The 23,149-nt window shown below is 46.5% G+C and overlaps 1 protein-coding gene across 2 annotated transcripts in view; it reads right to left on the reverse strand.

Moving 5' to 3' along the window:
* The window catches only part of WIPF2 (WAS/WASL interacting protein family member 2), a 51,104-nt gene extending 28,810 nt beyond the window's left edge, over window positions 1-22,294 (reverse strand). The window contains exon 1 of one of the 2 annotated variants that reach the window (XM_056548620.1): window positions 22,006-22,294. The gene's annotated coding sequence lies outside the window, so the exon portion shown is untranslated. The remainder of the gene's footprint in view (window positions 1-22,005) is intronic. The other variant, XM_056548619.1, reaches the window with a different exon arrangement.
* Window positions 22,295-23,149: the final 855 nt, after the last annotated feature.

Raw genomic sequence — 23,149 nt, forward strand, 5'->3', positions numbered from 1 at the left:
GATAATCTAACCCCTTACACAGTTATATAGTGGATAATGTTGAAAAAAAAAACTGATCAAGTTCAACCTATATGTCTATTGTGTCTACTGTGTTGATCCAGAGGAAGGGGTTTTTCCAGAGAAATTCTATTAATGTCTTATCCACAGTATAGGCAGTCAAGACTTGATTGATCGGATGCCAAAATTTAGCACTCCTGCTGACCAGATATTCAGCGCCAATATTATACAGAGAACATTCCGGAAGCAGTTGACCCTGGACTCAGTGTAGTGGTGGCATCATGTTACTGTCAACTCTGAACCGGAGCTGAAACTACAACAATGCCGCATCACCACTACATGGAGCCAAATGCTTTCGACCTGTTCTCTGTATTGGGTGGGCACCAGACATCTGACTGGTGGAGGTGCCAGGTGGTGGCATCCTGCCAATCAACTATTAATGGTCTAATACAGACCATTAACAGCATTTTTTTTTTTTTTTTAAAGTGACAATCTTATGAATTTGGGTCTCCTAAAGAAGTCACTCAGATAGGACAGTACCTCTTGGTGCTACGTACATCTAGTAAAGAATATTAACGGGGGGTGTGGTCTGGATGCCGGTGTGCGCGGCCGCACTAAGTGAGGGCTCCCGCTATCCCAGCTTTAATAGGCCTGAATTCCTACCCTGTCTGGCCAATTTTCTTCAGAAGGATATCCCCAGTGATTGGGAGCTGCTGGTGGTGCCTCCTGTCAGGCTCCGGTGTCTGAGCGGGCGGCTCCCAGTGACTGCTGCTTCGGCGCTCCAGTGGTGAGAGGATCGGTGGGGTTTGTTGTGGCTGGTGGTGGGCTGCGTGGTCTTCTGATCCGGGGCGGCCTGGAGTGCAGACCTCGGTGCTCTCCTTGGCTTCGGTCCGGTCCTGGGCTGTTCTTGTGGAGGAATCCAGGTGCCATATTGGGCCTTCGTGGGCGGGGCCTTCTCCCATGGCTGCCATAGTTACTCCCATGACTGTCGGGAGTTTGCAGAGTGGACATTCTTCCTGTGCTGCCTCTGGGTCTCCTGCTTGTGAGGGGGTGCGCTCCTCTGCTGCTGTGTGGCTGCCCTGTAATATAAAGGGTCCTCCTTGGCTGCTGCGGTCTCCCCTCTACCCTGCACCTCACCTGTCTTCCAAGCTTCTTGCTGCAAGACTGCTGGCCTCTTTGTGACCGGAGGGACTTTAAATGAGTTCTCCTCTACACTACTGGAGAGTATTGCCTGTCCTGCCAGCTACTTTGCCCTCAGTCAGTGAGTAACCTGTGTGGATTGGCTTTGCTTGCTGGGACTTGGTGTTTTCTACATTTGCTAGAGACTGCTCTCTCTACAGAGGTGAGCTGTGCTACTTGGACTGTGTTTCTAGTGCCTTTCTACCTGCTCTCTGTGTGGCCCTGTCAGTCATGGGTGGCCCCCGTAGAAGGAATAAGGCCTGTATATGATGCGACTGCTACTGACCATCGGTTCTCTGAACTTTTTTCTGGGCCGAATGGATGATATGGAGAACCACCTGCGGCGCAACAACATCCGTCTGGTGGGCCTTCCTGAAAAGGTGGAAGGGAATGACCCCGTGTTATTCCTCAAAACGTGGCTGAAGTAGATTCTTCCAGTGGACACCTTTTCTCCTTATTTCTCAGTTGAATGGGCCCACAGGGTCCCAGCTAGGCCTCCTCCTCCCAGGGATCCCCCTCATCCCTTCCTGGCCAAACTTCTACACTTCAAGGACAGGGATGCTGTCCTGCGTGCAGTCCAACTCAAGGGAGAGGTCATTTGTGATGGGAGCAGTGTGTCTTTTTACCCTGACTTTTCCGTGGAATTACGCAAGCAGCGAGTGCAGTTCACTTTAGTCCAGTCGAAACCGCATGCCAAGGGATACCGATATGCAATGCTATATCCTGCTCGCCTGAGAGTGGTGGATGGAGCCTCTACTAAGTTCTTCACCTCCCCAACTGAGGCTCTTCATTGGATTGATGCTGCCCCCCCCCCCGTAAGACCTCCAGATTGAACTGTCCTGGACTGTTCTGCTCATGACTGTCCTCCCACTATATCCCTTAGTTAGTGGTAAGAAGTCAGAGCTTTCCTCTCAAGGTCTCCCTAGGTTCCGGTGATAGGTTGACGGCTTCTTACATGACAGTGCGCTCAACCTATCACTGGCAGAGGCGGAACAACGCTGCAGCCGGCGATAGGCTGACGGCTCTCCGACGTTCCCGTCCCCAGGAAGCATGTGAGGCCGGTACCAAAGGCGAGTTAAAGTTTATTTTGTTTATCTTTTGCAGCCCGGGCATAAGGATACAGCGTACAGTACAGAAGTCCAGCATTGGCGGCCCGCAACAAACAGGAGGACGAGGAGTGCAGCGCTTGCGGGTCACAGATGATTAGTACCCCTATGTGGGGACAGCGCAGCGCTGGGTTGATAATTCATTCCCAAGGAGGAGGGGCCAAACCGGTATTTCGGTATGGGGAAAATTCATATCGTGCAGAACAAAAATGTTGGTATTCGGTATGAACCGGTATACCGCCCAGCACTAGTCCTCTCTAATAAGGCTCTCACCTGGGGTCCCCCTTCTCTCGTCTCTTTCAGCGGGTGTACAGGTGGTCTCTCGTTTTAGATACCTAGGGGTGAATTTGGATCCACTATTATGCTCCACTGTGGAGCGGTTGAAGGCCTGTTCCTCACTCCCTCTATCCTTAGCTGGCAGGATCAATATATTCAAACTGATTTATCTTCCTAAAATTCCTTTACCTCTTTCATTTAGGTCCCCTGATTCTTCCTAAGAAATATTTTAACACACTGTGTGGTGCTCTGGGATCCTTCTATTGGCAGGAAAAGCCTCCCGGACTTGGTCGGGCCCTTCTCCAGGCTCCTAAACGTTACGGCGGCTTGGCTGCCCCTGATGTGTATAACCATTTTCTTGCCTCTCAACTGGTCTATGCGGCATGGTGGATCGACCTGGATCTGTCGAATTCGGCTACAGCCTTGGCTAGAGCGCTTATGGGTTCCATTGAAGCTCTTACTAACTCACTCTACAGGTATCACTCTCACTCTTTTCTTCTCCCTCTTCAAATTATAGCTAAAGTGTTTTCCGTGGGGTCAGGCAAATTTCTGCAGCCTTTGATATCTCCTAGGGCACCCTTGTGGGGGAATGTGCATTTTCCTTACCTGCATGGGTTACAGGAGGCCAGTTTCTGGGGAACTCATGGAGTCAGATTTGTGATCCACTTGTTTGGAGAGTATCAGGTTTTCTTATCCTTTTCGGACATAAAGGAATGTTATAGCATCCCTGGAAATGCCTTTCAGCTTCAGCATGCGGTTAAGGCACAGTTATGCTCCTTGACGTTTACTCCTGTGTTTCCTTATGTGGAGCTTCTCCTGAGCACCACGAATCTTTCCAAACCCTTTACTTTTTAAACCCCCTTCAGTCGGTGGGGCCTAACCCTTTCTCAGAAGCCTTTCATAAATGGGTGGCTGATATCCCACTATGGTTAGTAGTAGAGATATGTTGACCCCCTGGCTCTTACTTACCCTGGCTCTTACTTGAAGAGTCAGCTGACCCCACCGGCTAGATTGTCCCAGAAGGTCTTATGTGGCATGGTGCTGTCTAATATGGGAGGGGGCTGGGTTGGGGTTACCGGGAAGTGTGCTTGAGTGAGTGCTTGGTTGTCTGTCTGTGCTGGGCCTTCTCCGGTCGGGTCTCAGATGTGCCCTTTTTAACTGTTGACGAATGTTTATGCATACTTTTGACTTCCTGTTATTATTGTGGAGTTGGGCTGTTACGTTCTTTTTACCTTTTGGTAATGTCTGTTTCTTATAGTGCAAAAACTAAATAAATACTTAAAAAAAAAGTAAAGTATATTAACAAGGAGGGTGAAGGCGACGTGCAAATAAGTTGTTAGACTATAAAAAAGGATTGGATTAAGGGCCTCACCTTAAACACACAGCCGCTAGATCTGGATCATGGCCTGAAAGCAGAGGACAAATGAAAGGACCGACGAACAGATTAAAGGGCGGGAGACATCTAATGAAGCCAATGATCTCCCATTATTACAGGTGACATGTAGTGGTGTAGTGTGACATAAGTGGTTTGCTGTACAATGCTGCAGTACTGGTACTAATGGTATCAGACAGGAGAGAGCCCAGCGGCGTGCTATCAGACAGGAGAGAGCCCAGCGGCGTGCTATCAGACAGGAGAGAGCCCAGCGGCGTGCTATCAGACAGGAGAGAGCCCAGCGGCGTGCTATCAGACAGGAGAGAGCCCAGCGGCGTGCTATCAGACAGGAGAGAGCCCAGCGGCGTGCTATCAGACAGGAGAGAGCCCAGCGGCGTGCTATCAGACAGGAGAGAGCCCAGCGGCGTGCTATCAGACAGGAGAGAGCCCAGCGGCGTGCTATCAGACAGGAGAGAGCCCAGCGGCGTGCTATCAGACAGGAGAGAGCCCAGCGGCGTGCTATCAGACAGGAGAGAGCCCAGCGGCGTGCTATCAGACAGGAGAGAGCCCAGCGGCGTGCTATCAGACAGGAGAGAGCCCAGCGGCGTGCTATCAGACAGGAGAGAGCCCAGCGGCGTGCTATCAGACAGGAGAGAGCCCAGCGGCGTGCTATCAGACAGGAGAGAGCCCAGAGGCGTGCTATCAGACAGGAGAGAGCCCAGAGGCGTGCTATCAGACAGGAGAGAGCCCAGAGGCGTGCTATCAGACAGGAGAGAGCCCAGAGGCGTGCTATCAGACAGGAGAGAGCCCAGAGGCGTGCTATCAGACAGGAGAGAGCCCAGAGGCGTGCTATCAGACAGGAGAGAGCCCAGAGGCGTGCTATCAGACAGGAGAGAGCCCAGAGGCGTGCTATCAGACAGGAGAGAGCCCAGAGGCGTGCTATCAGACAGGAGAGAGCCCAGAGGCGTGCTATCAGACAGGAGAGAGTCCAGAGGCGTGCTATCAGACAGGAGAGAGTCCAGAGGCGTGCTATCAGACAGGAGAGAGCACAGAAGTCCTATCAGACAGGAGAGAACACAGAGGAGTACTATCAGACAGGAGAGAGTCCAGAGGCGTGCTATCAGACAGGAGAGAGCACAGAGGAGTGCTATCAGACAGGAGAGAGCACAGAAGTCCTATCAGACAGGAGAGAACACAGAGGAGTACTATCAGACAGGAGAGAGCACAGAAGTCCTATCAGACAGGAGAGAACACAGAGGAGTACTATCAGACAGGAGAGAGTCCAGAGGCGTGCTATCAGACAGGAGAGAGCCCAGAGGAGTGCTATCAGACAGGAGAGAGCCCAGAGGAGTGCTATCAGACAGGAGAGAGCCCAGAGGAGTACTATCAGAGAAGTTCTAGCCCATTCTCACTTACTGGACTTTGTCCATGCCTGTGCTTCAGAATGGACAAAGCCACGATTTTATAAGCCATGATTTCTATTAAAAAAAATAAAAAAAATAAGAAAATAAAAAATGTTCTTATGAAGTATATTAGAAAAGTTAATGTTTTGCCAAGATGTACAACATATAAAAAGTATTTGAATCTGACAGTGCCCATTTAGGTGTCTAAAGTGGAGAATTTGGGAAGCCATTCAGAGAGGACCTTCCTCATGGTAGTAAAATTAGTTGTAGGTATTTGTAGAAGAGCAATATTTGTTCCCTACCAGGTGTGGGACCTGCCATGAGTGGATAAAAGACTGGGTCCCATTTAGCAGGAGAAAGGGTGCAAGTGTAGGTAGTGACAAAGTGCACGGCTGTAACGCAATGTTTGAAGAGTTTGCGGAGATTTGGTGGAGAGCTCCAGTAAATGCAATGGTGTACAAATACCCTTCAAATGGCAATGTCGACCGGATCATGACAGCCATTTTGGAAATTAGGGCTCCCACTAGAGTGACTAACAGATTTGTACTGGTCCAGTGAACTGAGTGAGCAAGTATTTTGCCAAGACCTTCACACAGACATACAAATTATAGCCTGATAAAGGGCCCTACAGTTGCAGATCAGCTAAGAGGGTGGGGAGGGTCTGTCAAGGTTTGCAAATCATGAAGAGAATGTCATCTATAAAGAGGCTATTTTGGAGTCTTTAGTGCCTATTTTGATGCTAGTTTACAGAGAACCCTTAATGTATCTTAAAAATGGAGCAATAGAACGAAAGAAGTATGCCAGCACTGCTGCTTACCAGTGACCGCTAATGTGAATGGCTACCAACACGGCGGAGCCAAGGCTAAGCAGTGCTCGTCCCGGTGCTCAATCCCACAGAAATGTAGATCCAATAATCCAAAGGCAAAGAAGAAGGGAGGCACTGTCAAATGCAACAGCATTAATTCAGGTATGGTCACATGATACAATAATGGCCAACGGGCCGTTTCACACACACCTGCGCTTAAAGGGGTACTCCGGCGCCAAGACATCTTATCCCCTATCCAAGGGATAGGGGATAAGATGCCGGACCGCCGCTGGGGACCCCTGTGATCTTCCATGCCGCACCCCGTTAGAATCAGCCCCCGGAGCATGTTCGCTCCGGGTCTGATTACTAGTGATCACAGGGACGGAACATAGTGATGTCATGGCTACGCCCCCCGTGTGATGTCACACTCCGCCCCCTCAATGCAAGCCTATGGAGGGGGCATGACAGCTGCCACGCCCCCCTCCGTAGGCTTGCATTGAGGGGTCGGAGCGTGACGTCACTATGCTCCGTCCCTGTGATCACTAGTAATCAGACCCGGAGCGAGCACGCTCCGGGGGCTGATTCTAACGGGGTGCGGCGTGGAAGATCACGGGCGTCCCCAGCGGCGGGACCCCCACGGTCAGGCATCTTAGGGGGATAAGATGTCTTAGCGCTGGAGTACCCCTTTAATCATGATTAAGAAGGGTTATCAAGCGATAAGACTGAGGCAGTGTTTGGTTTGGGTAAAAAGGATAGAGTCTCTGCAAAGGTCAGAACTGTAGTCAGGTCTTTGTATGCTAGGTTATAAAGTGTAAGTAAAACATACTTTACCATGACGTTGGTCCAGTGGCAGGACGTTTAACACTCCTGGGCAATTTACACAGCCAGAGTAACACAATCAAAATATGTATCGGAAGTCTATGGAAATTCCAGTACATTCCACTACATCTTCTGATGGTGTTACTCTCACCAACCAACATTATGGTATCTTAGGCAGCTACCAAAGACAATGCAAAGAGAGACAGTTAGCATAAGCATCCACTCCCATTCCAACTGAAGATTAATGACCCATTTCTTGAGCAGGACAGGGCCCCTCCGCAATCATATACATCCTCATCCCTGTGGATAATGGTATGACAACCCCCTAAAGTCAATGGAGTAATTTCAGACAAATCCAAGGAGCGATCCCATTTACAGATAAAAAAATAAATGTAGAAGTGTCAGAATGCGGGGGGTCCGACCACTGGGACCCCCCTGCGATCACATGCACAGCACCTGGCTCTCTGCATGAAATAAGCCATGTCGATCACTGCAAGAAGCTGTGGCCAACACGTCCCCTCCATGCAGCTCTATGGGAGAGCCAAATATACCAGAGTGCAGAGCTCCAGCTTTCCCATAGAGATGCATGGAGGGGGGCCCATTCAGGGGCAGAGTGCAGGGAGCGAGGGTCCCTGTGGTCAGATTCTCCGCAATTTAACGCTTATCTTAAAGCTGTTAAGGGGGTACTCCGGGGAACTAAACCCATAGCCCATCCTTTCCCTCTCACCAACCTATGTATTTGTCTAAATATCATTCATTAGCTATATAGAGCAGTTTCCCTCTTTCAGCTGTCACTTACATGCAGCAAGTGAGAGAAAAACTTAATTTTTAGATCCACTTTGTCTCCTCAGTGAGACTTAGCCCCCTCCCTTCAAGAAAAAACCACCTGATTTCTGTTTGGTCTAGAGCTCTGGCTGTATAGCCACACCTCCCCTCCCTGTGTGTGAGCTTGTGAGAGGGAAGAGCAGTGAAGATTCATAGTCACAACTGAGCACATAGCTGCTGTTTTTCTGCTGAAAATCTAATCACTGACTTCTGTTATTCAAAGCCCAGCATGATTTATTGCTGGAGGAAGGATAGTCTGAAAGAAAAGACCTGTACAGTGTGTGTGTGTGTGTGTGTGTGTGCGTGTGCGCACGCGCGCACAGTGTGAACATGCACACAGATAGTGAAAACAGTTTGGCTGGCAGCCATTACACAGAGCTGCACTGACTTCTGGGAGTTGTAGTCTGTGCTGCAAACAAGGAAAAAGTATTTAGGAGACATCAGGGGACACAGAACAGGTATTGTGATGGCTTTGGAACATTTTTATGTTTCTTAACTTCTCTGGAGTACCCCTTTAAGGTGTAAGCACCTAAGAGTTACAGACCAATGAAGTGTATACCCGTTCAGCTGCAGTCCACAAGGTATACGTTGAGTTGTATGTGATCTTGTGGATTCAGCAGTCACTCAGTTTCCCTACAAATAGTCTTTATATATTGTCAACCTAACACCACCATCATCAGCCCTGCCTGACCCAAGATCACTACTGGATTCAATGATCCCTAGCTAGATTCATCTCAACAAAACTGAAGCTGCAGCTGCCTATATAATGCTAAAGTAATAACATTGTAGTAGATGACATCCGTGCGGTCACCTGCCGGGAGATGCCAGCTACCGATGCTCTTACTTTTGCATTACACAACCCATTACGATGTGGATGCTCGGTGCACATACCTTGGTGCGAACCTGCTGAGCATCACATACTAGACCCATATACAGATAAAGTCATCATGCCAGTCATTGTTGTCATAGTACAGATACCAGAATGTGCACCATACCACATTACTGTCACTGCTATCTCTCCACTCTCCACTCTTTCCTCCTCATTCAGGAAATGATCAGAATAAATTCCACAGACTTGTATCACACCTTGTCAATGACACCATAGATCGGATACAGAGGAGCCTAGCCCCTAAAAAGCTCATGACTCATTCTCTCAACTAGATCATAGTTCCTTTAGGGTCTATTCACACGTACAGGATTCTGCGCAGATTTGATGCACAGGATTTCAAGCTGTGTTCAGTCATTTAGTTTACAATGAAATCTGCAGCGGAAAATCCTGCGCATCAAACCTGCTCAGAATACTGTACATGTGAATAGACGATTAAAGGGGTATTCCAGGGGAAAAAAAACTTTTTTTCATATATATATCTCAACTGGCTCCAGAAAGTTAAACAGATTTGTTAATTACTTCTACTAAAAAATCTTAATCCTTCCAGTAGTTACCAGCTGCTAAAGTTGAAGTCTAAAGTTGAAGTCTCAGGAACTGTCGGAGCATTAGAGGTTTGCTATGGGGATTTGCTCCTACTCTGGACAGTTCCTGAGACAAGCGAAGATGTTAGCAGAGAACAATGTGTGGTCAGACAGAAAATAACTATTCAACTTCAGCAGCTGAAAACTACTGGAAGGATTAAGATTTTTTAATAGAAGTAATTTACTAATCTGTTTAACTTTCTGGAGCCAGTTGAGATGGATGGATGGGGGGGGGGGGGGTTCCTGGAATACCCTTTAAGTCCATGAAAGCTGGGTGACAACTTCTACCATTACAAAACCTACAAGGTGTCACCCAGCTTTCCAGAGTGATCAACTGCAAACATGGCAATCATGAAACCATGTTGTCCGTTTTTGGATCAGAATGTTCTCTCGATTCCATGTCTTATATTGGTGACAAAAGGACCATGGATGTCCCTCTTTGGGATGACCAAGTTTATGGAGGAATTAGCCCGATATGGGACAGGACATTAACCTTTTGGAAAAGCACACAATCAGGATTTTAGGAGGCCATATTGTAAGCCAGCTTTTCCAAAAAAGATTTAAACTTTTAAAGAAGGTTATAGGATATCAGAAAAAACATGGCAGCTTTCTTTAAAAAAAAAAAAAAAAAAAGGCCCACTTTAACCCACGTCTGGCAGTACAGTTTAGCCCCAAGTAGTCCAGGGATCCAAGTTATATACATGTAGGACAAACAACCAATCAGCAAAGCCGATAAATCGATATTGGTTACCGAAGGCTGCAGCTAATAGCCGATGCAAAGCGATCTCTGCTGCCAGCTATTACCTATTTAGATGCCTCTGTCAAAATTGACTTCAGCATTTAAACAGCTGTTCTATAAGTCATTGGATCTGCTCTCCATACAGAAATTGCCCGTAGCAAATCCGTTGTTACAGCAGACCGAGACCTTAGGTCTATGTGACTGCTCGGACTCCATTGATAGAGCCTGCCTAGTGCAGCGTAGATCTCTTGGATCAATCTGTTAAAGCAATTGAACAATTGGGGGGGGGGGGGGGGGGGGGGGACAAAAAAAAATGTAAAGACTTTATTTATATAAATAAAAATTCAGGTCACCCGTCATCGTAATTAAATAAACATATGTGGTTTAGACTAATAAACTACAACCTTACTACAATACAACATAACATAACATTATTGATCCTCCATGGTTATTAAGGTAAATAAAAAAATGTGATAAAAACGGAAAAGTCCGCTCTATGCCAAATTACCAATAGAAACCACAAATCATGCTGCAAAACCCTACATCCAGACCATCACTATCTTCTGCTGCTTCCACCTTAAAAACATTTCTCTAAGGCTTCTATCACACTGCTGTTAGGACACGGCTGTCTTAGGCCGTCTTTTTCTCCCGCTACAAAATAACGGCGCCCGAAGGAGTAGCCAAGTAGCCATATCCACTCATTCCTCAACTCTGACACAACTTAGGCCCCTTTCACACAAAAAAATTAATCCGTTTTAAAGATCCGTTCAAAATCCCATATGGCCGTTACAAAATCCCATATGGCCGTTACAAAATACCATATGGCAGTTATGTGATTTTGTAACGGCTGTTTAATGGCCGATTTTAAGGGTTTTTATAACGGAACATTGAACGGATCTTTAAAACGGATTAATTTTATAGATGCCCTCATCATCTCCCGCTTAGACTACTGTAACATCCTCCATAGCATAGCCATGGACCATAGCAGTAGGTGCCGGGACCGGAAGAGCGGTGACCGGAACACTGAAGAAGATGACGCGCCGCCGGTCACTCACCAGGCCCCGGCCAGCACGCATTCTCCTGAGACGATCCTGCGGTCCTCCTGCGTCTCTATGGTTGTACACACGGGACGTCCCGTGCAGTGCGTACAACCATAGAGGCCAAGAAGCGAAGGACCGAAGGAGGACGCTCGCTGGCCGGGGAATGGCGAGTTACCGACGGACATCCTTATGTCCCGAAAAGATTTTTCGGGACACAGGGATGTCAGGGATAGGAATACTTCTTTTTATGTGCCCGGGCCGGCTCCCGTGTGTGGCTGCAGGTGGGGGCCGACCAGAGCATATAAAAACTAATACTGTATACTAAAAACCAGGGGGCCTCCAGCTGTTGTGAAACTACAACTCCCAGCATGCCCGGACAGCCTTTGCCTGTTCCAGATGTTGCACCCGGTGCGGCCGCCCCCCACCCCTGCACCCTCCATGCTACGCCTCTGGCAGTGTTTGTAACTGGTGCTGTGGGCGGGCAGGGGAGGCGAGTCATTAACAGCAAATTTTTTGTTGTTTCGCCATTTCCCCAAAATAGCTATTTTCGGCCGATATGTATCGGCCGCCGATACGTATATATATATATATTATATATTCCCTACTTTTTTGATAGATATAAAATATATAAAATATATATATATATATATATAAAATATATATATATATATATATATATATATATATATATATATATATATATATATATATATATATAAAATATATATATATATATATATATATATATATAAAATATATATATATATATATATATAATATATATATATATATATAAAATATATATATATATATATATATATATATATAAAATATATATATATATATATAAAATATATATATATATATATATAAAATATATATATATATATATATATAAAATATATATATATATATATAAAATATATATATATATAAAATATATATATATATATATATATAAAATATATATATATATATATATATAAAATATAATATATATATCTATCTAAAATATATCTATCTAAAATATATCTATCTATCTATCTATCTATCTATCTATCTATCTATCTATCTCAAACTGGCTCCGGAAAGTTAAACAGATTTGTAAATTACTTCTATTAAAAAAATCGTAATCCTTCCAATAGTTATTAGCTTCTGAAGTTTTCTGTCTAACTGCTCAATGATGAGGTCACGTCCCGGGAGCTGTGCATGATGGGAGAATATCCCCATAGGAACTGCACAGCTCCTGGGACGTGAGTCATCAGAGAGCAGTTAGACAGAAAACAACAACTCAACTTCAGAAGCTAATAACTATTGGAAGGATTAAGATTTTTTAATAGAAGTAATTTACAAATCTGTTTAACTTTCCGGAGCCAGTTGATATATAAAAAAAAGTTTTGGCCTGGAATACCCCTTTAACTACTCCAGCAAGTCTCCACTACCGTCCCTGCAGGATAAATCATGTCATATACTGGTGTCTATGCGCCTTAAGCACACAAAACACGTGTGGATCAGTGTTACGGTGGGATAGTCGCGCTCAACAGCAATATTTCCCGCCCCCCCCCGGTTGTCACTAGGTAGTATCTGGGCTCAGTCTTCCCCATAGGCAGCAGAACCAAGGCTCTGGAGGTGGCCAGGCCCCGCTTCTTAGTGTCTGGATACATTGCCGACTTCTGTGTACCAGGGCTACAAACCAACATATAGGGGGAGATTTGTCAACCTGTCAGGAGGAAAAAGTTGCCGAATTGCCCATAGCAACCAATCAGATCGCTTCTTTCATTTTTAACAAGGCCTCTGCAAAATGAAAGAAGCGATCTGATTGGTTGCTATGGGCAACTCAGAAACTTTTCCTCTGGACAGGATTTGATAAATCTCCTCCATAGTGTTTAAAGCCAACGGCGCTGCAGCTGGTCCAAAGCACAAACTACAACTCCCAGCACGTTGCAGTTTTGGTGTGAGTCAGCTGCAGAGCCAAAGGCTATGTCAGGGCATTCTGGGAGTTGTAGTTAATTAGCAACTAACTGCACCTCCCAGCGTGCCCCCAAAACACACACAACCGACTGACTCCAAGACTTCTCCCGTTATTCCTCCATAGAGTAAGGGGGAGATTTTTCAAAGCCTGTGTAGAGAAAGAGTGGTGCAGTTACCCATGGCAACCAGATTGCTTCTCTCATTTTTCACACGTCTTTTTAAAGGGGTACTCCGGCGCTTATCCAAAGGATAGGGGATAAGATGCCTGATCGCGGGAGTCCCGCCGCTGGGGACCCCCGTGATCTTGCACGCAGCACCCCAGTTAAAATCAGTCCCAGGAGCGTGTTCGCTCTGAGTCTGATTACCGGTGACCACGGGGCAGGCAGCGTGTGACGTCACGCCTCCGCCCCCGTGTGAATTCACGCTCTGCCCCTCAATGCAAGTCTATGGGCGGGGGCGTGACAGCTGTCTCTATGGGAAAGGCAGAAATGCAGTGTTCATGCCTCCCATAGACCTCGACATCGGTGAGGTTGACGACACGCGCATTAGCAGTGCAGAGCCGGGGCAATGGCAAGTACCTGTATGGGAGATCGGGGGGGGGGGGGGTCTCGGGGGTCTCAGCGGTCAAACCCCAACCCCCCCCCCTGATCAGACACTAGGGGATAAGTGTCTAACAATGCAGACATGTTTTATAGTCACATACAACCCCTTAAAAACACTGACAGAGGAGAAGTCGAGAAGCTATATTTTCTGGCGTCTGTACAGAGGCAATAAATAGCTTTGACCCGAAGGCCGTTCTCAGCAGATCGACAAGCGCGGCAGCTCTTCTTATTCCTGGACAATCCACATTTTTCAAGGTTTTGCACTTCCCTCCAGTAAGGTATGCGGCACAGCTATGCAGTCACACCCCGGGGCTCCCCTATCATACCTCACCAGAAGCTGTAATGTAAAACATTGCTCACTATCTACCCCTACGATCTGCAGAGCAACTACAACTCCCAGCATTGCTTAAAGAGTACCTCTCATGATCTTATTACATTTTATAATCCTCCCAGTTCTCTGCCACCATCATGATAAACCACCCCCTGCCTTTATTTTTTTAGTTTTCTACCTTGATATTGCTCTATATTTTCTGCTCAGTCTCAGTCAGATTCACAGACTGGAAGGGGCGTTCCCCAGCAGGCGTGACATCATCTGAAGCCATACAGGGGAGAACTTCCTCCCTCACTCTGATACACACAGCCCAGAGCAGTTCAGTGTGAGATGAGCTATGATTGGATAAGGCTGCACACACCCCCCTCAGCATTTCCTGCTTTTGGACTTCTGCCAGGCCAGCAGGAGTCCAAAGTCTGTGCAAAAGATGGGGGGGAAATGTGCTCTGGACAAGTAGGGAGACAACTAAAGGCAGCTTTTTTAAACACAAATAGAACATGGAAAATGTATTTTTTTGCAATAGCAAAAAAAATTTTTATGACAGTGCTCATTTAACCCCTTAAGGACATATGACGTACTGGAACATCATGTGTCCGCTATTTATAACGCGGGGCCATGGTGGGTAGGGCCCGGCCTCTAACAATAGCCGGGACCCGTGGCTAATAGCGTGCGGCATTGATCGTGGTGCTGCGCGCTATTAACCCTTTAGACACGCCGCGTCTAAAGTGAAAGTATGCCGGTTAGCTCAGTGGGCTGTTCGGGATAGCCACGGTGAAATCGCGGCATCCCGAACAGCTTACAGGACAGCAGGAGGGTCCCTACTAGGGATCGACCGATTATCGGTATGGCCGATATTATTGGCCGATAATCACGATTTTGGGCATTATCGGTATCGGCAATTATCTTGCCGATAAGCCGATAATGCCCCGCCCCCCGCACCGCCCCCACCGCGACCGCCACCCCCTCGACCCGCCACACCGCACCTCCGACCCACCGCGTCGCACCCCCCACCGTGATGCTAGGCGGTATACCGGTATGGATTTTTTCCCATACCACTATACCGGTCGGGCCCCTCACCCACCCTCCGAGTGAATAAAAAAATGAAACTTACCCGTAATGGGGGTGGTCCAGGCCATCCTTCCTTCATGTAGTGTCCGGGGGCGTTCCGGGTGGAGGGTGGTCCGGTCCGGGCTGTCCTTCTCCGGCGGGCCTCTTCTCCACTCCGGGCAGGCTCCGGCCTAGTATGCTGCATAGACGCCGCTACGTCAGGTGCGTCGCTGCGCAGCGACGTCTATGCAGCGTACTAGGCCGGAGCCTGCCCGGAGTGGAGAAGAGGCCCGCCGGAGAAGAAGGACAGCCCGGACCGGACCACCCTCCACCCGGAACGCCCCCGGACACTACAGGAACGATGGATGGATGGCCCGGAGCACCCTGGCAGGTAGGGGAGAGAAGCGGGTGGTGGCGGCGGCGGCCTATGGCCCCGCAAAAGCCACTGCAGATCATTGATTTAAAGCGCCCGCTTTAAATCAATGATCTGCAGCGGTGTCGCAGGGGGTTAAATAGCCGATAACTTATACCGAAATATTGGTATAAGTTATCGGCTATCGGCCCTAACCTGCACCGATTATCGGTATCGGTATCGGCCCTAAAAAAACGATATCGGTCGATCCCTAGTCCCTACCTGCCTCCTCGCTGTCCAATCGCCAAATGACTGCTCAGTGCCTGAGATCCAGGCATGAGCAGTCATGCGGCAGAATCATTGATCACTGGTTTCCTATGAGAAACCAGTGATCAATGATAAAGATCAGTGTGTGCAGTGTTATAGGTCCCTATGGGATAACAATGATCAGTATAAGAGATCAGTGTGTGCAGTGTTATAGGTCCCTTTGGGAGCTATAACATTGCAAAAAAAAAAAAGTGAAAAAAAAAAGTGAATAAAGATCATTTAACCCCTTCCCTATTAAAAGTTTGAATCACCCCCCTTTTCCCATTAAAAAAAAAAAAAAAAAAAAAAGTGAAAATAAAAATTAACATATGTGGTATCGCCGCGTGTGGAAATGTCCGAATTATAATAAATATTAGGGATCGACCGATTATCGGTATGGCCGATATTATCGGCCGATAATCACGATTTTGGGCATTATCGGTATCGGCAATTATCTTGCCGATAAGCCGATAATGCCCCACCGCACCGCGACCGCCACCCCCTCGACCCGCCGCACCACACCTCCGACCCACCGCACCGCGTCGCACCCCCCACCGTGATGCTAGGCGGTATACCGGTATGGATTTTTTCCCATACCGCTATACCGGTCGGGCCCCTCACCCACCCTCCGAGTGAATAAAAAAATTAAACTTACCCGTAATGGGGGTGGTCCAGGCCATCCTTCCTTCATGTAGTGTCCGGGGGCGTTCCGGGTGGAGGGTGGTCCGGTCCGGGCTGTCCTTCTCCCACGGTCTTCTTCTCCACTCCGGGCAGGCTCCGGCCTAGTACGCTGCATAGACGCCGCTACGCCGTGACGTCAGGTGCGTCGCTGCGCACGGGCGTCACTGCGAAGCGACGTTTATGCAGCGTACTAGGCCGGAGCCTGCCCGGAGTGGAGAAGAGGCCCGCCGGAGAAGAAGAAGGACAGCCCGGACCGGACCACCCTCCACCCGGAACGCCCCCGGACACTACAGGAACGATGGATGGATGGCCTGGAGCACCCTGGCAGGTAGGGGAGAGAAGCGGGTGGTGGCGGCGGCGGCCTATGGCCCTGCAAAAGCCACTGCAGATCATTGATTTAAAGCGCCCGCTTTAAATCAATGATCTGCAGCGGTGTCGCAGGGGGTTAAATAGCCGATAACTTATACCGGAATATCGGTATAAGTTATCGGCTATCGGCCCTAACCTCCACCGATTATCGGTATCGGCCCTAAAAAAACGATATCGGTCGAACCCTAAAAAATATATCATTAATTAAACCGCATGGTCAATGGCGTACGCGCAACAAAATTCCAAAGTACAAAATAGTGCATTTTTTGGTCACTTTTTATATCATGAAAAAATTAATAAAAAGCGATCAATAAGTCCTATCAATGCAAAAATTGTACCGCTAAAAACTTCAGATCACGGCGCAAAAAAATGAGCCCTCATACCGCCCCATACACAGAAAAATAAAAAAAAGTTATAGGGGTCAGAAGATGACAATTTTAAACGTATACATTTTCCTGCATGTAGTTATGATTTTTTCCAGAAGTACGACAAAATCAAACCTATATAAGTTGGGTATCATTTTAATCGTATGGACCTACAGAATAAAGATAAGGTGTCAATTTTACCGAAAACTTTACTACGTAGAAATGGAAGCCCCCAAAAGTTACAAAACAGCGTTTTTTTTCAATTTTGTCTCACAATGATTTTTTTTTTCCGTTTCGCCATAGATTTTTGGGCAAAATGACTGACGTCATTACAAAGTAGAATTGGTGGCGCAAAAAAAGCCATCATATCGATTTTTAGGTGCAAAATTGAAAGAGTTATGATTTTTTTTAAAGGCAAGGAGCAAAAAACGAAAATGCAAAAACGGAAAAACCCTCGGTCCTTAAGGGGTTAATATACAATTAGAGATGGCAGGGGTGATTCAGGATTAGAAAGAAAACATAGCTTTGTTCGCCCAAACACAGCGTCACACCTGTCCTGAAAGACAGTACTAAATACAGACTGAGGACAAGAGTGGCGCTGTTTCTGGAAGAAAGTTTTTTTCTAATATTGGATAACTCCTTTAGGCTAAGTTTTCTTTTGTGGCAAAAACTAGAGATGAGCGAACTTACAGTAAATTCGATTCGTCACGAACTTCTCGGCTCGGCAGTTGATGACTTTTCCTGCATAAATGAGTTCAGCTTTCAGGTGCTCCCGTGGGCTGGAAAAGGTGGATACAGTCCTAGGGAAAAGTCAGCAACTGCCGAGCCGAGAAGTTCGTGACGAATCGAATTTACTGTAAGTTCGCTCATCTCTAGCAAAAACGTCTCATTTGCCGCACTGTGGCCCGTCCATCATATGCATATTCATAATTCTTCGCTCTCAGGTCCTAGTGACATGTGAGAGAAGAATGCAGAAAATAGGCGGATATAGCACGGCAAACAGGACGCCGGCTCCCGCCCCCATTATGCACTAAACTGACTTTGCATACTAGCAATGGGGGCCAATATCTAGAAAACAGCTGCACCATTTTTATTAAAGGAGTACTCCGCTGCTCATCGTTTGGAACAAACTGTTCCGAACACTAGAGCCGGGAGTTTGAGACGACATAGCCCCGCCCCCTCATGACATCACGCCCGGCCCCCTCAATGCAAGTCTATGGGAGGGGGCGTGACAGCCGTCACGCCCCCTCCCATAGACTTGCATTGAGGGGGCCAGGCGTGCTGTCATGAGGGGGCGGGGCTATGTCGTCTCAAACTCCCGGCTCTAGTGTTCGGAACAGTTTGTTCCAAACGATGAGCAGCGGAGTACTCCTTTAAGCATAGCATCATTTTACTTCCGGGTGAACAGCCTTTCAGCTCGCACACCCATTTTGTTACTTGAAGGTACTTCAAGTACTTTAAAAAAGTTTAAAAAATACTATATTCATTGGGTGTGGTTTCAATCACATTGACCCACATAATAAAGATTATGTCATTTTTACCAAGTGCACTGCATGAAAAAAAAGCCCCAAAACTTGCTATTTTCTTTTCAATTTCCCCCCACAAGTATTTTTTTTTATTTATGTTTTGTTGTGCATTTTATCGTAAAATAAAAAGTATCAATACAAAGTACAATTGGCTGCGCAAAAAACAAGCCCTCATATGGGTCTGTAGTAGGGATCGACCGATATTGATTTTTTTTAGGGCAGATATCGAAAATATGTTAAAGGGGTTATCCAGGAAAAAACTTTTTTATATATCAACTGGCTCCAGAAAGTTAAACAGATTTGTAAATTACTTCTATTAAAAAATCTTAATCCTCACAGTACTTATTAGCTTCTGAAGTTGAGTTGTTCTTTTCTGTCTAAGTCCTCTCTGATGACACCTGTCTCGGGAACCGCCCAGTTTAGAAGCAAATCCCCATAGCAAACCTCTTCTACTCTGTGCAGTTCCCGAGACAAGCAGAGATGTCAGCAGAGAGCACTGTTGCCAGACAGAAAACAACAACTCGAGGGAACTGTGACCAAGGCATGATGGGAGTTGTAGTTCCGCAACAGATCAGAAGAACAGTGGCCAAAGAAAGATGGGAGTTGTAGTTTCTCAAAAGACCAGGGAAAAATGGCCAAACATAATGGGAGTTGTATTTCTGCAGCAGGTCAAAGGAACAGTGGCCAGAGCATGATGGGAGTTGTATTTTCAGCAGCTGATAATTATTGAAAGTATTAAGATTTTTTAATAGAAGTAATTTACAAATCTGTTTAACTTTCTGGAACCAGTTGATATAGTTTTTCCCTGGAATACCCCTTTAACTTTGAGGCCGATAAACTTATACCGATATTCCTGGTCATTGCGCAGCACACAGCAACAGCGCAGACCCCGGGAACTGGTCATTATAAAACCGGGGATGGGGGGAGGCAATGGGGCAGCGGCGGTCGACTCTGTCCGGGAGGCGGGGCATTATCAACAAGGTAATTGCCGATACCGATAATGTCCAAATTTCGTGAATATCGTCCGATAATCGGTCGATCCCTAGTGTGAACCCAGCCTTGTCCTATCAGATGCCATTACCTGATGAGTGATTTTATACATTCCTCCAGTCACCTGACCTATGATGTCACCTTATTTTCCCTGTGACTAACCCAGAGTGGATCAATTCTGCATACAAGTATCTGTAATGTGACGGTCATTATGTTACTTGGTCACCATGACAACAGTATAGTCGGAGACGGTCCCAGGACTTCTCTACCCTGTGATGGGGGAAATTCCATTACTTGTCATCTCTGACATGCCTCTTCATCATCGGCGGCGGGCACGCACCAACTTTAACCGCCTAAAGATTCCCAGAAGGGCGGGCGGCGGCGGCACGTGGTGAAGCTGCCAACACACTATAGTGGTGATCGGGGATTTCTAGGACTATAAATCTGCGGAACAACCACAGAGTCATTTCCATATCAATTTCTAACACTTATGTCATTTTGCGCAACAAGAATTTTTTTTTTTTTTTACTGGCAAACCCATAACATGGTAACGTAACCTTATGGTAGCGTTTCCCAACCAGTGTGCCTTCAGCTGTTGCAAAACTACAACTCCCATCATGGCCGGACACTGTTCGGCCTAGGGCATGATGGGAGTTGTAGTTTTGCAACACATGAGGGAGTGGGTTCACATGGCCGTCTGTAACCTTTTTTTTTTTATCCCCGTTTCGGTTCCGTTCTTGCAGGCTGTAAATGGAATAAAATAGGTTTTAAAAAAATGTTTTTTTACAATCAGTTTACATCCGTTTGTACTCGTTTCCGTTTTTTTTTTTGACGGAAAAAAAACCAAAGCAAAAAACGGAAGGAAAAACGGATACAGTAAATTTAACATTGAAATCTATAGGAAACAGATGAGCCTTTAATGTCATCCGTTTTTACTTCTGAGCATGCTCAGAACAAAAAAAAAATTTGGCTTTGGCTGTCCGGGCATGCTGGGAGTTGTAGTTTTGGAACATCTGGAGGCACCCTGGGTAGGGAAACACTGGGCTAAGGCATGGTGGCAGTTGTTATTTAGCAAAAGCTGGCAAGCCACCGCTCAAGGCAACAATGCTCAAGGCATGATAGGAGTTGTAGTTAACAGTCCAGGAGAACTGTGGCCAGGGCATGATGGGAGTTGTAGTTTTTCTACTGTGAGCCAAGCATCTAGCACCTTTATCTCAGCAGCCATTGCTAGACTACAACTCCCTTCATGCTATGACAGTCAACGACTGTCACTGCATGGTGAGAATTCTGCAACAGCTGAGGAGCCATAGAGGTTGGGAAACACTGCTCAGGGCAGGGCACGATGGGAGTTGTAGTTTTGCAACAGATCAGAGGAAGTGGCCAAGCATTATAGGAGTTGTATTTACTCAACAGATCAGGTTAAGTGGATAAGGCATAATGGGAGTTGTAGTATTGCAACAGATTGGGAGAACAGTGGCCAAAGAAAGATGGGAGTTGTAGTTTTGCAACCGGTCAAGGAAACAGTTGCCAGGGCATGATGGGAGTTGTAGTTTCGCAACAGATCAGAAGAACCGTGGCCAAAGAAAGATGGGAGTTGTATTTTCGCAAAAGATCAGGGAAAAATGGCCAAGCATTATGGGAGTTGTAGTTTTTCTACAGATCGAGGGAACAGTGACCAAGGCATGATGGGAGTTGTAGTTCCGCCACAGATCAGAAGAACAGTGGCCAAAGAAATATGGGAGTTGTTTCTCAGAAGACCAGGGAAAAAAGGCCAAACATAATGGGAGTTGTAGTTCCGCAGCAGGTCAAAGGAACAGTGGCCAGAGCATGATGGGAGTGGCAGTTTTTCAACGGCTGAAGAGCCGCAGATTGTCAAACACTGCTCAGGGCATGCTGGGAGTTGTAGTTTTACAGGCGGATATATTTCCAGTCACTGACAGCATGCAGGGATCCTATACGATGACACTGTACGTATATTGGAAGGCTGCAGAACATTTCATTCACTTAAATCCTCCCAACCACGGATTAGCGTCAACCTCGCTGGTTAATCTTCGAAAAACGTTCGCCGTAGTAACCGCCATCGCGTCGCTACGCAAAAGTCATACAAAAACATCCTAATAACATCTACCCTATTGATTTTTACCAATATTTCAGCATTAATAACATAGCAAAAAAAACTAAAATAAAATCCCTACTGCATCTGAAATGGCTGATAACAGGGAACAACAGACCTGTCACTCTGCAGAACTACAAGTCCCAGCATGCTCTGACAGCCGAAGGCTGTCAGAGCATGCTGGGACTTGTAGTTCTGCAGCAGCTGGACAGAGCACAGCTTGATAAGATTAGTACACAGTGAGGAGAACTACAAGTCCCAGCAGCCCCTGCTCGCTGCGGTAGCTATGACTTGTAGTTCCAGCACAAGGATGACTATGACCTGTGTCCGCCGCGATCTCCAGGACAGCGCCAATTGTCATCCGCAGTGTGTGCGCACAGCCCGGGCACGTCCCGCACCTCACCGCCGCTCCAAACACGGCCTGACAGCGGCCCCTCTGCCCCCTTACCCTCTCTCCGCTGCTCCCTCCGGTTTCCGGTCTCCCCGGTCTCCGACAACCCGGAAATACAACCAGCAAGCTCCTTCCACTAGCACAAAATGGAGTCACCGCAAGGGGCGTGGCGCTGTGCTCACTGACGCCATCACGTTTAGCACGCTTGCGGCCATGTTGGAAAGGTCAGAGGTATTGTTGCTGGAGCGCCGCCATGTTGGGAAGGTCAGAGCAATAAAGTGAAAATGATGACATACGGTGGCCTGGATGGATCAGTCTGTCTGAAAACCAAAACAGCTTTCGTTTTTACCAGAAAGCCGAGATGTGAGTGGTTGCTATGGGCAACGCCAGACAGTTTTATTTTCAGGCAATAGTAGTTTCATTATCATTGAAAAAATATTACAATTATTATTATGAGATACTGTATGTGATGTGGATAGCATTAACCCCTTAAGGACTCAGCCCATTTTGGCCTTAAGGACTCAGACAGTTTAATTTTTACGCTTTCATTTTTTCCTCCTCGCCTTCTAAAAATCATAACTCTTTTATATTTTCATCCACAGACTAGTATGAGGGCTTGTTTTTTGCGCGACCAGTTGTCCTTTGTAATGACATAACTCATTATATCATAAAATGTATGGCGCAACCAAAAAACACTATTTTTGTGGGGAAATTAAAACGCAATTTTGCTAATTTTGGAAGGTTTTGTTTTCACGCCGTACAATTTATGGTAAAAATGACGTGTGTTCTTTATTCTGAGGGTCAATACGATTAAAATGATACCCATTATTACATACTTTTATATTATTGTTGCGCTTAAAAAAAATCACAAACTTTTTAACCAAATTAGTACGTTTATAATCCCTTTATTTTGATGACCTCTAACTTTTTTATTTTTCCGTATAAGCGGCGGTATGGGGGCTAATTTTTTGCGCCATGATCTGTACTTTGTTTTTGATACCACATTTGCATATAAAAAACTTTTAATACATTTTTTATAATTTTTTTTTTAATAAAATGTATTAAAAAAGTAGG

The sequence above is a fragment of the Hyla sarda genome, chromosome 12 (assembly GCF_029499605.1).
Source record: "Hyla sarda isolate aHylSar1 chromosome 12, aHylSar1.hap1, whole genome shotgun sequence".
Lineage (NCBI taxonomy): Eukaryota > Metazoa > Chordata > Amphibia > Anura > Hylidae > Hyla > Hyla sarda.